Source organism: Lithobates pipiens, unplaced genomic scaffold, assembly GCF_037356315.1.
Source record: "Lithobates pipiens isolate NorthernLeopardFrog02 unplaced genomic scaffold, aLitPip1_a1.2 Scaffold_25, whole genome shotgun sequence".
Taxonomy (NCBI): domain Eukaryota; kingdom Metazoa; phylum Chordata; class Amphibia; order Anura; family Ranidae; genus Lithobates; species Lithobates pipiens.
Window position 1 is genome coordinate 130552141 of NW_027507787.1, and position 15186 is coordinate 130567326.

The window sequence follows — 15186 nt, forward strand, 5'->3', positions numbered from 1 at the left end:
CCAATCTAAAAATGTCTTGCACTCACTGAGGAAAATTTAACCACTTGGGGACCGCCCACTGTAGATATACTGCAGCAGGGCGGCCGCTCTTTGCGCCAGTAATGTACCTATTTTGTGACCTTACACTTCCAGGTCTGGGGTACACACCCACGCTGCTGGTGGCCTCAGTGGGAGCTGATTGGCAGGTATGGCAGATTCGATGTCCGCCGACACCCGCCGATCCTTCGGTACAGATGGAAGAACGGTAATATGTAAACAAGGCAACAGGCTTGGCACACAGTTAACCATTTAATTGTGCCTTATGTTAACCCCTTCCCAGCCAGTGTCATTAGTACATATTTTGGTCACTGTATTAGTGTTACTGGTCACCAAAAAGTGTCAATGTCTGATTTGTCCGCTACTATAACTATTCTATTTGGGTACAGTGTCGCATGACCGTGCAATTGTCAGTTAAAGTAACAGTGTCGTATTGCAAAAAATGGCCTAGTCAGGAAGAGGGGTAAATCTTCCAGAGACGTTGTGGTTAAGGTGTGTGACTGTTGCCTGTGCTGAGTGAGCAAGCTCTTTTTTCACAACAGCCAGGACCATGAAAACTGCGGCGATTGCTGTAGAGGCGACTATATGAATGTATGGCATATGAATACTGGAGGATTAGAAGTCTGCAACAAATCCATAGCCGGAGTTCACCTTTCCACACCCTCTATATACGGACATGTCATCCTCCATATACGGACGTGTCACCCTCTATATACAGACGGGTCACCCTCTATATACGGACGGGTCACCCTCTATATACGGACGGGTCACCCTCTATATACGGATGGGTCACCCCCTTTATATACGGACGGGTCACCCTCTATATACGGCAGGGACGTGCAGTCAGGGGAGGCGCTTTCGAGGGTCGTAGTTCCACAACCAGGGGTCACAGAGATCCCAAATTTATGGGGTAGGTAACTGAAGTCATACCCCACCACTGGTCAAAATTTGAGGTATCTATGGTTCCGGAAATATGGGGCTCCTGTCAGAAAATAAATATAGAGCAGCCAGATTAAATGCAAGCTGGCACACTCTGTTTGCAGCAGACTGAGAGGATGAGCTCACAGTGCCTCTCCTCACTTCTTGTCAGAGGCACTGAGCTCAATGGACAGCTTGGAGACTTGGACCAATGGTAAAGTACCATTGGCCCAAGCTGTCCAATAAAAATGCTGCAGTGGAGGCTGGCCTCTCACTGCAGTGTCATAGAAGGGGGAATGTGTCTAAATGACAAATACTCCCTTCCAGCCCAGCCCTCTTAACTAGAAGGAAAAAAACGTGTTTATGTTTATAAGATTTACCCATAATCCCATGTTTTTTCTCACACAGTTAAAAGGTACAAGCTAAATCATATATTATTATTATTATGCTATATGTTATATGATAATAATTTATTATTTATCCATTCACTGTGAAATCACTGGTTGGAAGTTATAACTTCAAACTTCAGTAATTTGTCCGTCAAGCCACCTGCTTGAGTACAATTTCGAAAATGTTGTAAATTACCTTAAAAATAATATATAATAATTATTTGTATATTACTTACTAAGGGTATTTAACCCCTTGACACCCAGGCCAATTCTGACACTTCCCTCCTACATGTAAAAATCATTTTTTCTAGAAAATTACTCAGAACCCCCAAACATTATATATTGTTTTGCAGACACCCTAGGGAATAAAATGGTAGTTGTTGCAACTTTTTATGTCACACGGTATTTGCGCAGCAATTTTTTAACGCTTTTTTTTTTTAAAGAAACTATTTCATGAATAAAAACAAAAAACAAAAACAAACACTAAAGTCATCTCCTTTTTTTGTATATTATGAAAGATGATGTTATGCCGAGTAAATAGATACCTAACATGCCATGCTTTAAAACTGCACACACTTGTGGAATGACGCCAAACTTCAGTGCTTAAAAATCTCCATAGGCGACGCTTTAAATTTTTTTACAGGTTACATGTTTAGAGTTACAGAGGAGGTCTAGGGCTAGAATTATTGTTCTCGCTCTAATGTTCACGACTCATTTAACCTGTGTGTATCTGGCTCTGATACTAGCCAGTGCCTCACCAGCCACTGACGTCACCGCATGTCCCTGATATCTGGACATGTCGTCCTCTATAGCTGGACATGTCGTCCTTTATCTACGGACTTGTCGTCCTTTATCTACGGACTTGTCGTCCTCTATCTACGGACTTGTCGTCCTCTATCTACGGAATTGTCGTCCTCTATCTACGGAATTGTCGTCCTCTATCTACGGAATTGTCGTCCTCTATCTACGGAATTGTCGTCCTCTATCTACGGAATTGTCGTCCTCTATCTATGGACTGTCATCCTCTATATATGTGGAAAGAAGAAAGAAATGACTGCACATACAGAACTTCAGATTGCCTTTTATTTGCTTCACAAAGATTACACCAAAGACACCAAACTGTGGTCACTTAGATGCGTTTCACACATACATCTTGTGCTTAATCATTATCATTGGTAATGATTAAGCACAAGATGTATGAAAAGTGTCTATGTGACCACAGTTTGGTGTCTTTGGTGTTATCTTTGTGAAGCAAATAAAAGGCAATCGGAAGTTCTGGATGTGCAGCCATTTCTTTCTTCTTTCCAAGTTTCCCACAGAGGCAGGCCAGGGCTAGCACTCTGCAAGATACTCCAATCAGCCTTATTTTTATACACCTGGAGCAGTTGTTCTTTTTCTTGTATCCTCTATATACGGAATGTCATGCTCTATATAAGGACATGTCATCCTCTATATACCGATATGTCATCCTTTATGTAATAGGTCACAGACTTTTTACTCCCTTTGGGGACCAAAGGTTCTTTGGTGGGAGGAGTGTGTAGCAGGTACCTCTTCAGACTGATTGAATCCATGAGGAGAGAGCTGCCTGCTAGCAGCTGTGTGGGCTTTTTCACCCCCTTCCTCTTTTCTCACACACACAGAGACACACAACACAGCACTGCTTGCTCTGTAGCCTCCCTATTGGAAGAGACTGTCAGCCAATCACTGGGAAACAGTAGCATAGAAGTGTGGGAGTTGAAGTCTAAACGCAAAGCAGCCTGATTGACTGTTTAAGAGACAGGACCGCAAATCCCAGGCTGCACTGATGAGAGTCAGGAGGATTGTGGAAGAGACTATAAAAAACAGGGAGGGACTAGGCCAAAAAGCCTTGTTCCTGGATCCCATCAGGAGAGCAACCACTCTGTTGCTGTGTGAGAGGGGGATTGCGGCCTACCAAGGGGCGCACAGTCTGCAGCCAAGAGGAACAGAACCTGCATGTTCCAGCAAAACGCTCTGTAGCCATGGGGAACATTCACGGGAGAGGCCGTTTCAACAGCTCAAAGACAGGACGCCATCGCCACCCGTCTGCAGTCAGGAGAGTCGACCGCTCTGTGGAGGACCGCTGATTGCATATAGGATTGGTGAGAGAGCTTTGCCTAGGAACTTTATTGAATTCCATAAGATATCACACCTGAATGCTGTGTACAGGCACCTATTATCTGGATCACATAGAGGAGTGCTGGATCACAGCACCAGCTACTTACATTGCTCCTCATCACTCTGCTATATTGAGAGACCTTTATCCACAGAGCCCCTACATGCAGATGAAGAGAATAAATGCAAATCTTTGCTCATAGTACATTACTGAGGTGATTACTGGCTCTTAAAGGGGACACTCCACGGGTGTTTAAAATCACTTCTTTGTGTGTATCGGAAGTATTATAGGCCAGCCTAGGGGAGCCTATTATTCTGTGTATATTGTTATTTACCCCTTTATTTGTTGCATAGTGTTACTGAATTTTGTTTTTTTTTTAACTGTTTCAACCAAGTCCTGGCTATGCAGTAGCGTAACTAGAACCTTCAGGGCCCCGATGCAAGAAACCATGAAGGGCCCCCCTGAACCCCAGCCAGGGCCCTTCCCTCCGAGTCCGGTGGTGGAATTCCAGGGCGTGGTCACAGGTATGACCTTTGTGAGCCCTGTAGTTCCACCACTGGTAGTTTTTTTTTTATAATTTTTTTTTACATTTTTAGGTGCCCCATTGGGGGGGGACTGTCCCTAGGCAGGATGGGGTCCCTGTCCCCAGAAGAGATGAGGTCCTATTCTCCAGGGCAGATGAAGTTACTGCCCCCAGGTGAGAAGGGGTCCCTGTCCCCACGTGAGAAGGGGTCCCTGTCCCCAGGGGGAGATGGAGGGGGTATGTATTGGTGTGTGGGGGATGGGGTTCTCTCACTCACCATGACCAAGCTGCAGGCCGCGCACTCATCCATGTTGGCCTGGGCTCCATCCAGTGTGCTGGACGGGTGATCAGCATATCTCCCAGAAAGACCTTTCATCATCTGTGTATGACAGGGAAGGAGGGGGGCTGGCAGACAAGCCTGCAGTGTCCTCCGGGGAACCGGCTCTCATAGGGCTGAACTGCATCTGTATGCTTAAAGTTTGTTTACCCGGGAGAAGTATGCAGTGCAGTGTGGTCCGGACTCGGGGGGGTGGGACTCTGGCTGGGGAGAACAGACATCGGACTGAGCGGCAATGCATGGAGCAGGAGAGGGGTACCCTGAGAAGCCGGATGAGGACACAGGTCATGCGGGGAATGCACAACTAAAGAGCAGCCAGTGCGATAGTCGAGCATGGAGCTCTGCTAGCCACCCCCCACCTCCAGCCACCCGTGTGCATGGTGCACTGGTACCCCTAGCTGCCTATGCTGCTGCCGGCCATATGTAGAGGGGGCTGCATGGGCCCCCTGCATCACAGGGCCCGGTTGCGGTCGCGACTGCTGCACCCCCCTATAGTTACGCCCCTGTGGCTACGTACACAGGCCTTGGCTGACTGATGTTAATCTAAACTTTATTCTACTCTAAGTAAACTTGAAACACAGAACTGTGTTGTGTATTATTATTAGGTTATTCTATTAACCATCTTGCTAGGTGTGCCCGAGGGGCTGGGACAGTTCTTTGGGCTTGAGAGGCAGAGCAACGGACTGAACCAATAAAAAGCAGCTCCTTTGGGGGTCTTGCTACATACTGACATGTCACCCTCTATATACGGACAAGTCATCCTCCATATACGGACTGTCATCCTCCATATACGGACATGCCACCCTCTATATACGGACATGCCATCCTCTATATACAGACATGTCGCCCTCTATATATAGACGTGTCACCCTTTATCTATGGACGTGTCACTCTCTATATACGGACGTGTCAACCTCTATATACGGACGTGTCACCCTCTATATACGGACGTGTCACCCTTTATCTATGGACGTGTCACCCTCTATATACGGACGTGTCACCCTCTATATACGGATGTGCCACCCTCTATATACGGACTGTCATCCTCCATCCTTTACATCACTACAGTCCAGCGTCTCAGCACCATGGACAGCAGCCCCGGTGTTCTGCCTAATACAGTCCGCCCATCAAATGCTGTCCGCTCCGTACTGCGCATGCGCAGTACGGAGCAGCCGAAGCTTCGGAAAAACTCCGAAGTTGAACGGCGCCTGCGCCGTGAGTGGAGGAGGTAGCCCCACTATCCAAGCGGACATAGGGTTAAGAATTTTAGAGGGCCCCTCGCGGGCGAGCTTCGCTCGCCACGCTTCGGGCTCGGCCTCGCTGCGCTCGGCTCTTTTTTATTCTAACTCTATGTCCACTTGGATAGTGGGGATAGAACCTGGACTCACGGCGCAGGCGCCGTTCGTCCTCGGCAATTTTCGGAATCTATGTTCCTGTGTACGGCGCATGCGCAGTACGCAGGGGACAGCATCTGATGGGGGACACTATTTTACAAGACACCGGCCTCTCATCGCCCCGCCCACTCTCCGCCCCTCCAATACGAAGGACGCCAGGCTTTGTGACGTAAACAGAACGTTCCGCCGAGAGCCGCGTCCTTGGACTTGTGATGAGCCGAGCTCAGGTAATGGTGACCGGAAATCGTCGGGTGACCCCGGCACTGTCCGGTGTGATGTGAGGAGGAAAGTGTCCGTCATTGTCCGTTCATATAGCGGGTCTCACCTGCCGGGTGGTGCATGGAGTGAGGGCTGAGCTCTGACATAGTTGTGGCTGATAATAGGCGGCTATCAGTATAGATAATGAAAGGCATGGTGGTGGGATTACAATGACTCTTATAGGGCCGGGTCACTCCATAAAAGGTGCTTAGTAACGGGCGGTTTCTTTACATCTCATTCATTTCAGTGGGCTGACATACACACAAAAAGTATGCCAGTCATTTTTAAATGGCACCGAGCCTGATGGTACCCAGTACCCAATTACCGAATAGACAGAGCAGGCAGCGTCCTATGGGTCCTGCACTGTTTATGTGCAGGCTCACGCTTTCTGATGTGACTTGCGTCATGAAGAATGGTATGAGAAGGGAAATCGCTTATTCAATGCGACTCAGGAAGGTGCGATGTTGGAAAACATTCCTGTGCTAGTTGGGTGTGATTTTTGCACTGAAAATCGCATCAATATAGCAGTGTGAACCGAGCCTAAAGGAATCAAAATATTGATTTGGTCTTGTAGGAAAACTACAATGACTCTTTCTTAGATTGTTTACAAAAGATAGAAATAATGAATCCACTCAAAGAAACAGAAACTTTCCATGACCAACTTTCATTAGGCTGCATTCACACGTTTATAGGGCAGAATCACCGCAATTCCAAATTGCTGCAAAACGTGGAACGCGTTTACAATGCCCTTACGTCTTAATGGCACCGCAAATCGCGCTGCATTTGCAACTCTTGGCGCTCAAAAAGTAACACGAGCTTCTTTGAGCGTAATGAGTTTCTATTGTAGGGCAACAATCGCAGCACAATTGGGGTGCCATTAAGTAATGGCATCACAAACGCCATGTGTTTTGCAGCGATTTGAAATTGCGGGCAGAATTGCGTCAATTCCTCCAGCAATCGGGTGGGAATGCAGCCTTAAAGCGGAGTTCCAGTCTCCTGGGAAAAAAAAAAAGTTTAAAAAACAGCCACTCGCTTGTACCTCGATCCAGGGTTGTGCTAACCCCAGTTGTTCTCACCTGCTGTCTTCGGTCCCCCTGGCCCCAGCATCTTCACTATGAGCACCTGGCTTGTCGCTTCCCAGCTGGGTGCCCACTGCACATGCCCAAGTCGCACTGCACATCGTGAATGATGGCCGCAGTTTTCTGGGACCTGTTAGTGTCTCTAAAGACTACAGGGGGGAGGGATGGAGAACTTCTGTTTCCAAGCGTCGCGGCACTCGGAACAGAAGTGGGAAGCGGATACCTGTAAAATTGGGTACCTGCTTCCCCCCTGTTCCTCAAAAGTGCCAATTGTTCAAGAGGAGCAGGAAACGAGTCCTTAAAGTGGAACTTCCCTTTTTGGGTGGAGTGCCGCCTTAAGGTAATATATACAATAACAAGTACATAATCTAAAGACATCAGGTTCACTTTACAGTTAGTTTCTTAAAGCTGAAGTAACCCATTGATTTAACAGTTTAAAAAAATGCTTCATTCCTGACCTGCCAGGTTTGCTAACTGTCACATTTGCTTGTGCTCTCAACCAAACTGTCGTATGTCTGGTGTCATAACTAATCACATGTGCAGGACTGTGGCAGTTGCAGATCAAACAGAGGCTAATGCCACGTACACATGACCGGACTTTCCGGCAGACTAGATCCGACGGTCTTCCCAATGGGCTTTCGAAGGACTTTCCAAATGAACGGACTTGGCCACACACAATCACACCAAAGTCCAATGGATTCGAACGTGATGACGTATGACTGGACTAGAATAAGGAAGTTCATAGCCAGTAGCCAATAGCTGCCCTAGCGTCGGTTTTTGTCCATCGGACTAGCATACAGATGAGCGGATTTCTCCGTAAGAACTGGGCCCAGCAGAGTTCCGGTGGAAAATTTTTAAGGAAAGATCCGATGGAACCCACACACGATCGAATTGTCCGACGGATTCCGTCTGACCTTTGCTGTCAAAGTCCGGCCGTGTGTATGCGGCATTAGATGGAAGATTCCTTGGCTGTAAAGGATAGGAGGGTTTAGTTCTGCTTTAGAAGCTCATCATCTTTCAGCTGTGCAGTACTTACGTCAATGTTATTTCACTAGAGTGCACACATGAGAAACCTCCAGAAACCTGCAAGGGCGACCCCCAGGTTTCAACTTCTTAGGGGCCTCCACAGAGTTTAAAGTGTTTGTATAGGCAGAATTTTTTTTTTTTACCTTATTGCATTTTGTGTGTTTAAAGTGGATGTAAACCCCACTCTCATCCTTTCTAAACTACTGCAATATTGGTTATCTAGAAGGATATACATGCCTCCTGCATGTATACTTATCTGTCAAATGTCTCCCCTCTGACTGCAGATTTTGTGGGTGGGTCTGTTTTCCAGGGCTCGTGGGTGGAGTTGTGATGTTAGTAGACTCCCCACCCACCTCTACACTCCCCTTATCAACATGCATTTTCTCCTGTGTATTTCTTACACTGAACTTCTGCTATCACTAACATCCAGTCAAAACCCAGAAAAGTCCCCACATGACTTCAGCATGCCAAATCATGCTGAAGTGTGGAACAGCCAATCCTTGCAGAGCTGCTGAAGAAAGGAGTGGGAGGGAATTCAAAAATAATGCATGTCTCTTGGGCTAGTGCACAAGATCTGTAAATCGCCTGTCGCTCACAGCAAGGGGGAGGATTTGACAAGTTTTTCTGTTTGTCAAGATTTATCTCACTGAACAATAAGAGTATTGCTCAGATCTGGATTAACTCTTTGTGGCAAGACTGGGCTCAAATGATAGGAAATCTTATAATCTACATTATGACATAATTTTTTTTTTTTTTTCGGGTTTACATCCACTTTAAGGTTAAAAAAAAACTTTTGCATACAGTTTGTCCTGCAGCCCCATAAATGCATACCTGAGCCCGATCTTAGTCTAGTGATGAAAGGTTCTCTTAGCTCTCTCGCTACTCATTGGCTCAGATATAGCAGCAGGAGCCATTGGCCTCTATTGTCAATCAGAGCCAGTGAGGAGGAGGGGTCGTGTCTTATGGACACACAGAGAGGCGCTTGGGAATGAGTGGCTTTCTATGGGGCACTTGGTGGTGGGAGAGGCCAGGAGCACCGGTGGGGGACCTGAGAAGAGGAGGATTGGCGCTGCTCTGTGCAAAACCATTACACAGAGCAGGTAAGTATAACATGTTTGTTATTTAAAAAACAAACCTTTACTATTACTGGCTCTGGCAGTACCATGCATCATGGTGGTTGTGAACGCACCCCTGTTTGCCACATGTGTGGGGGGTGCCATTAAGAATTAATGGCAAGAGTCCTCATGCTTGTAGAATATGTTCCATTGTCTGCAGTGGCGGTGTGCTCTAATTCCAGGGAATAACAAATCCAGGATCCTTTCTATCTTTCTGTCTGTTATTCGCTTTCTCCATTTTCTTTTTTCTCTGTTTGTTGCTAGTTTTTTTTGTTTTTGTTTTTCTAGCCGAAATTTCTGGACATCGTATAATACCTTGGTAATACCCTTGTGTCTTGCTGAATCTTGATCGGTTAATTTGGGGACTGCATCCAATGGCTTGAGTTCGTGCAGCTAGACTGTTCATTATGTTCCTTCTCCTTAACTATTGTCATTTTTTGTAGATGCTTTGCTACTGTGACTCATGCACATTCTCTAGCTATACAGTGGATACAAAAAGTCTACACACCCCTGCTAAAATGTTATCACAAAAGGTTTTTGTGATGTAAAAAAATTAGACAGATAAATAATTTCCGAACTTTTTCCACCTTTAGCCTAGGTTCACATTAATGCGATTTGACGCGTGAAATCGCATACCAAATTGGCGAATCAGTGCAGCGCTGTACCGATTCCCAAAAGTAGTTTCTGTACTACTTTTGGCAACTTCGAGGTGCGAATTGTATAGACATCTGTGCAGGAACCCACACAGACATCTCTGAAATTGTCCCTAAAGTCGAACTGACATCAGCATGGCACATCTTGACTTGGCAATGTTTGCCCACTCATCTTTGCAAAAACACTCCAAATCTGTCAGATTGCGGGGGCATGTCCTGTGCACAGCCCTCTCCAGATCACCCCACAGATTTTCAATTGGATTCAATTCTGGACTCTGGCTGGGCCATTCCAACACTTTAAAGGGTTGTAAAGGTTTTTTCTTTTTTATAAATGACAAACATGGTATACTTACCTCCTCTGTGCAAAGGAGACCCGCATTCCAAGGGGACACCCATGTGGGCACGTTCTCGAGTCCTGCTCATCCCTTGACAAAGACAGCAGGATTGTCCCCGCCCCCCCGGGTCCCGTATCACTGAATTTGGTTGCCATCAATGGGAGCCAATAACTACGCTACTATCAATCTATCCAATGAGGACTCGAGACAGCATCTGAAGTTGCTGTGCTTGTTCCTGACGATGGAACGATCAGGTTTAGGTAAGTAAAAGGGGACTCGGGGGGGGTGGGTGCTGCACTACAGAAGGAGGGTTTACAACCCCTTTAATCTTGTGGCGAAGCCATTCCTTTTTTGATTTCGATGTATGCTTTGGGTCGTTGTCATGCTGAACGACAAGTTTTCTTCATGTTCAGCTTTCTATTAGAAGCCTGAAGGTTTTATGCCAATATTGACTGACCCTGTTCCAGCTGAAGAAAAATAGCCCCAAAGCTTGATGCTGCCACCATCATGCTTCATTGTGGGTATGGTGTTCTTTTGGTTATGTGCAGTGTTGTTTTTGAGCCAAACATAGCTTTTGAAATTATGGCCAAAAAATTAAGCCTTGGTTTCATCAGACCATAACAGATTTCCCCACATGCTTTTGGGAGACTTCAGATGTGTTTTTGCAAAATGTAGCCGTGTTTGCAAGTTTTTCTTCGTAAGAAAATGTTTCAGTCTTGCCTCTCTATCCCATAGCCCAGACATATGAAGAATACGGGAGATTGTTGTCACATGTACCACACAGCCAGTACTTGCCATATATTCCTGCAGCTCCTTTACTGTTGCTGTAGGCCTCTTTGCAGCCTCCCTGACCAGTTCTCTTCTCGTTTTTTCATCAATGTTGGAGGGACATCCAGTTCTTGGTAATGTCACTGTTGTGCCATATTTTCTCCACTTGATGATGACTGTCTTCACTGTGTTCCATTGTATATCTTCTGCCTTAGAAAGTCTTTTGTATACTTCTGACTGATAACTTTTTAACAATGAGATCCCTCTGATGCTTTGGAAGCTCTCTGTGGACCATGGCTTTTGCTGTAGGATGCAACTAAGAAAATGTAAGGAAAGACCTACTAGAAGAGCTGGACTTTATTTGGGTTTAATCAGAGGCACTTTTAAATGATGGCAGGTGTGTACTGACTCCTATTTAACACCCGTTTGAATGTGATTACTTAACCACTTACAGACCGGACCATTTTGCTGGTCAAAGACCAGACCACTTTTTGCGATTCGGCACTGCGTCGCTTTAACTGACAATTGCGCGGTCGTGCGACGTGGCTCCCAAACAAAATTGACGTCCTTTTTTTCCCACAAATAGAGCTTTCTTTTGGTGGTATTTGATCACCCCTGCGGTTTTTATTTTTTGCGCTATAAACAAAAATAGAGCATTATTTTTTACTTTTTGTTATAATAAATATCCCCCAAAAATATATAAAAATACATTTTTTTCCCTCAGTTTAGGCCGATACGTATTCTTCTACATATTTTTGGTAAAAAAAATCGCAATAAGCGATTATTGATTGGTTTGCGCAAAAGTTATAGCGTTTACAAAATAGGGATAGTTTTTTATAGCATTTTTATTAATTATTTTTTATTATTATTTTTTTTTTTTACTAGTAACGGCGGCGATCAGCGATTTTTATTGTGTCTGCGACATTGTGGGGGACCCATCGGACATTTTTGACACATTTTTGGGACCATTGTCATTTATACAGTAATCACTGCTATATAAATGCAGTGATTCCTGTGTAAATGACACTGGCAGTGAAAGGGTTAACCAGTGGGTGGCAGTGTAGGGGTTAAGTGTTCCTAGGGGTGTGTTACTAACTGTGGGGGGGGTTGGGCTTTCATTTAGTGAACACTGATCTCTGCTCCAATCACATGGAGCAGAGATCAGCGTCACTAGTTGCTAGGCAGAATGGAGAAATGCTGTTTACACGGCATTTCCTCCATTCAGCCGTCCCGTGAGACAATCGCGGGGACGCCCGCGGTGATCGAGTCTGCGGGTCCCGCGACCGGACTCACAGGGGTCCCGACCAGCGCGGGAGCGCGCCGGCGCACTCCCGATGGCAGGGCGGCATTGAATATTGGACGTACCTGTACGCCAATATGCCTGCCTGTGCCATTCTGTTGACGTACATCATCGTGCGCTGGTCGGGAACCGGTTAAAGTGGTGTTGCCACCAAAAAAAAAAAAAATTGCTTAAAATTCATTAAAAAAAAATTTGATTTTTTTTTTACTCACCTCTAAATGCCTGTTGCTAGGGGGTCCCTCGTAGTCTGCCTCTTTCAGTGCCCGGGCACTGATATCACTTCCCCTCAGTGCCGCACAGTCATCTGGGACCTATCACGTGTCGCAGATGACTGTGCGGCGTATCACGGTGCGCGGCGCCGCTCGCGCATGCACAGTGGATGCCTGGCTGTGAAGCCACAGCCGGGTGCCCACAGTAAGAATTCCGCCGGAGCGGGGAACGAGGGGGGGCTTTGTCCCCCCCCCCCCCCCCCCATAGCTGGACCCTGGGACAGGTAGGTGTCCGATTATTAAAAGTCAGCAGCTGCAGTATTTGTAGCTGCTGACTTTTTTTAATTTTTTTAAATTTTTTTTTTAGGGGGCACCCCACTTTAATTCTAAATACAACTACATCTCCAGTTATAAGAGGGCTTGCACACTAATCCAACCACATTATTTTAGTTTTACTCCCCCCCCCCCCCCCAAAAAAAGGATTTAAATTTGTTTTTCAATTGAGTTGTACAGTTCATAGGTCATATTAAAGGTGGAAAAAGTTTTTTGAAATGATTTCTTTGTCTCATTTTTTTACTTCACAGAAACCTGACATTTTAACAGGGGTGTGTAGACTTTTTCACTGTATATTACTGTTGAATTGGTGGTTTGTCGTGCATTTTACATGATGTCCTCTGTTTGTAATAATATTTTCTCTTTTGTTTGGAAAAATGCAATAAAAATTGTCAATCTATTTATTTTATTTTTTTATAATGGCACTCGCATGTTTGCCAAGGGAAGAGCATTCCCATGTGCGTTTCCCTCACCACAAGTGGTGTGAAGTGGCCCTCACTCTCTGTGGTCACCTGTGGTTTTCCACACTGGATAAACACAGGTCACTGTTGGGATACATAGGAAACCATTGTTTTTTATGAGCCCCATTAATGCCGAAACACTGTTATGTGCAGATTAGTGCAGCACACTGGATGGCCCCGCATGTCAGCAAACTGCAGTGGAATACACCACACTATTGTGCGAAGACACGGAGCAAGTGTCTTATGTGACTAGAGTTCAAAAACAAAAATAATCAGTGATTCGATGTAAGGCTGGATTCACACCTATGCAGCTTTAGTGCTTTTTGCATTTTGCAGATTTGCACTACAGTCCATTTAACATGGTTTCCTATAGAACACGTTCTGTATTGCAAATCTACAAAATGCAAAAAGCACAAAAAATGCATAGGTGTGAATCCAGCCTAATGCTAGCTTCCTGCATGGTAGGAAAAGTCTGACACTTGTGAGGTCCCTCGCTGGAGCTTTTTCCTGGCTTCTCCCAAGTGCCCAGTCTTCAGCTGTCTTGATTGGCCAGTGCAGGAGGACATCACTCCCATGCATGTGTAGGAGTACAGTCATCCCAGCTCACATGCACTTTGCCAGAATCTAAACTGAGCTGCATATGAACAGCTCGGTGTGCATTGTATAAAAAAGTATCCTGTTCTCTTTGTATTGCTTTCTTTATGTGAAATCCCCTTTGTTATTAAAAACTGATCACACTAAGCAGGAGAGCAAATCATGGTCTCTATGGTATGCTGGGAACTCAGCCTGCTCTCCTCCAATGATCAGCCTTGTCCTGACATGTCCCCGCTGCAAAGCCATTCACTGTGAAGCTCAGTTTCCTACTGCTTCTCCTACCCCAGCTTTTATGCTGAGAACAGAAACAATGCAATCACTTATAAAAAAAGGGGAAAATGCATTTACTGTATATTGTGTGTTTTTTAAATATCTATACAAATGTTTTGCTTTTCATTTCTATTTCAAACTGAATGTGTTGTTTTACAAGGTGATCATTTACAATCACTTTAACCACCTCAATACAGGGCACTTACACCCCCTTCCTGCCCAAGCCAATTTTCGGCTTTCAGCGCTGTTTAAATGATAATTGCGCGGTCATGCTACGCTGTACCCAAACGGAATTTTTATCATTTTGTTCCCATAAATAGAACTTTCTTTTGGTGGTATTTGATCACCTCTGGGGTTTTTATTTTTTGCTAAAGAAATAAAAAGGGACCTACAATTTTGGAAAAAAAAAAGTTTTTTTCTTTTATAAAATTTTGTAAATAAGTTTTCTCCTTAACTGATGGGCACTGATAAGGCGGCATCAATGAGACGGTACTGATGAGTGGCACCGATATGCAGCATTGATAGGCGACACTGATGGGCACTCAAGGCTGCACTGATGGGTACTTATGGGTGGCACTGATAGGCGGCACTGATGGCATTGATAGGCATCACTGAATGCACTGGCAGGCATTTGGGATGAGCACTGATTGGCATCTGCCCGGGGGGCACTGATGGTCAGCTGCCTTGGCACTGATTGGCATTTCCCTGGTGGTCTAGGGTGGCATACCTGGTAGTCCACGATGGTGCCAGTCCCTGGTGGTCCTGGCGGCATCCTTCTGGTCCAGTGTGGGCATCCGAGGGTGGGCTGTGCTGATAAACAATCAGCACAGACCTCCCTGTCAGGAGAGCAGCCGATCGGCTCTCCTCTACTCGCGTCTGCCAGATGTGAGTGAGGCAAAGCCGAAAAACGGCTCTTCTTGTTTACATCGTGTTCAGAAATGATTGGACACGGCTGATCACGTGGTAAAGAGCCTCTGTCAGAGGCTCTTTACTTAGATCGGTGTGTCAGACTGACACACCGCAGCACTGATCACCGGAAAATGGGCCCCCAGGG

At 45.6% G+C, this 15186-nt stretch overlaps 1 protein-coding gene across 4 annotated transcripts in view; it reads left to right on the top strand.

The window, feature by feature from the left end:
- Positions 1-5848: 5848 nt before the first annotated feature.
- Positions 5849-15186, top strand: part of OGDHL (oxoglutarate dehydrogenase L) — a 344487-nt gene continuing 335149 nt past the window's right edge. For 2 of the 4 annotated variants that reach the window (XM_077454883.1, XM_077454884.1), the window contains exon 1: positions 5850-5958. The gene's annotated coding sequence lies outside the window, so the exon portion shown is untranslated. Of the gene's footprint in view, positions 5959-15186 lie in introns of all 4 variants that reach the window. The other 2 variants (XM_077454880.1, XM_077454882.1) reach the window with 2 other exon arrangements.